This window comes from Peromyscus maniculatus, chromosome 17 (assembly GCF_049852395.1).
Source record: "Peromyscus maniculatus bairdii isolate BWxNUB_F1_BW_parent chromosome 17, HU_Pman_BW_mat_3.1, whole genome shotgun sequence".
Classification (NCBI taxonomy): domain Eukaryota; kingdom Metazoa; phylum Chordata; class Mammalia; order Rodentia; family Cricetidae; genus Peromyscus; species Peromyscus maniculatus.
In genome coordinates, this window is record NC_134868.1 from 37441141 (window position 1) to 37443355 (window position 2215).

General features: G+C 46.9%; 1 long non-coding RNA gene across 1 annotated transcript; it reads left to right on the forward strand.

The window, feature by feature from the left end:
* Nucleotides 1–429: 429 nt before the first annotated feature.
* LOC121823437 (uncharacterized) lies at nucleotides 430–1923 on the forward strand. The gene is made up of 3 exons (XR_006064906.2): nucleotides 430–569; nucleotides 949–1169; nucleotides 1786–1923. It is a non-coding gene; the product is annotated as an uncharacterized LOC121823437 (long non-coding RNA).
* Nucleotides 1924–2215: the final 292 nt, after the last annotated feature.

Here is a 2215-nt window from a genome sequence, read left to right on the forward strand (position 1 = left end):
TTGAAGTGACCTAATGTTCCAGTTCACACAAAACTACGGGGTTTCCCACAATGAGAGACATTCTGGGCTCAAAACCAGGCAACCCTGGGAACTGAGTACAGCTACTTCACCTCCTGGGTCTTGAAAAGGAGTTTTTTTTTTTTCTTTATTTTGCTCTTCTTTTATGCTTTAGGAGTTCCAGAAAACACTGTGTCCCAGAAATTCAGCTCCTTCAAATAGTTCTGATTTCATTCACTCAGCTGCTTTGGAGTTCCAAAGTGAAGGTACTCATGGCTGGAGGTTCTGACTAGCTTTGGAGTATAGAGAGGACCTGGCTGGTCTTGACAGGAAATTTGATAATCCATCGACCCTGCAAAGCTAACAACAACCGGGGCTGGGTTACTACACTTCAAGGAAAGGTAAACTTGAGCTCCCCTCAAAGTCTGGGAGGTTGGCTTCTGTGTCTCTCAGAACCTTTAAGAATGCCGGCCCTTTACCTATTTCTTTCCTTCTTTCTGTTTCTCCTCGGGATGGCCTCCATGTCTGTAAAGCCGAATGAAAAGGGAGATGGTCTATTCCAAACCATGGAGGTGAGATTATCTCTGCTATCTATCCTTAGCCAGACAGGAAGGAGCTGTGTTGCAAACCGCTGGCTCTGTCTAAAAGGACAAGAGAGGAGAAGCATGGGGCCCCGCCCTGCTGCCCACGATGAAGGCAGCAGTCCTCAAGATGCAGCTGCTTGAGTGGAAATGTCCACCAGCCTCCTCACTTCATAGCTTGAAAGGAAGGCAGAGTGCTTGAATGGTGTCATCCAAACCCCCGATCCCAAGCCCCAGAGACTGCAAAGTCTGAGAGTAGCAGCTAGTCATAGGGGCTGCGGTCTTAAGAATTTCAATGTCTACAGGGCATGGTACTGTGTGCGTTTCACGCCATATTTCATCTAATTCTCCCAACCTCCCTGAGTCATAGGCTGTAGTGGGTAGCTGTTCCAGCTTTGACCTGGAAGTACCACCCCCATTGAGGATGCCGGCGGGGCCGAGAGAGGAGCCCTTAAGACTCAAGATCCGAACGTGCCAGCTCTCTTGGTTCCTGGATCCTGGATGCTGGATGTAGACTGAGCACAGTTCTCCAGAGAACCCAACTGGACTGCACTACACCTCTCCAGGACCCTATAACCAATCCCTTTACTTGTAAGTTACCCCACAAAATAAACCCCCCCTTTAACTACATGGAGTTGCCTTAATACTTCCACCAATAATAGACACTTAATATTACCCCGAGAAATGAAAGCAAAGCTACAGAATGGCAGATTGAAGACTCAAAGCATGGTAGAGTTCAACACTCAAACAGCTGGTCCCGTGGTTGAGGGTTTGGGGAGGTAGATGTGACCAGTCTGGGGGTCCCTGGGAGCTGGCGGTGTTTGAAGTGGAAGAATAGCAAGACCAGGTGCAGAGGAGCGCTGGCATTGACTTCAGGGGCCATTGTACTGGGTTCTTATAAATTCGAAGAACATCACTGGGCAGGCAGAAATCCCTCAAAACCAACAGTCCCTGAACTACAGGTCAGAGCTTGACATCTGGTCCTGTTACCGCAAGAAAGAAACACACGCTCTCTGCTAGCTGTTATTTGATTTGTTTTACACAGAAGGGATTTAATAGGAGTGTCTATATAACATGGATCTCAATTAAAAAGCAGTTCATATTCTATGTTTTGCTAAGGACATTTTTCAAACACTAATTGATCAAGCTGAGATTACACGCCACGATCAGACATCTTTTGTTTGTGTTCTTTTTTTTTTTTTTTCAGCCCTCACCCTTTCTCTCCTCCAAAATTTAATAAATCTGCACTGGATATGCCATCTGGTTTAAATGCAAGCCAGTTCCCATCGGTAGTGGAGAAGCAGCCCGAGACTCCTCACCTGGCGGCAAACAGGGAACATAAACAATGCCTTCGAGATGCCAGCTTCTCCAAAGGGCAGAGGCAGGTTGCGCCAATGTGTCTCTTGTTAGTTCTTTCCCTGGGTCTACAGAAAACAAATGTATCTTGGAATGGGCAGCATTCAATTGAACGTCGGGTTTCTCTCTGTTTTCTGGTCGAGTGGGAACACAGAGGCTCCCCATGGAGGAAAATAAACAGCGATGTACTTTTGGCATCTGTTGGCAGTACTTTCAGCTAAAGATATTTGGCAGGGGCTAGATGATTTCCCTGGAGGCCGAAGGATTTATCACACTGTCAC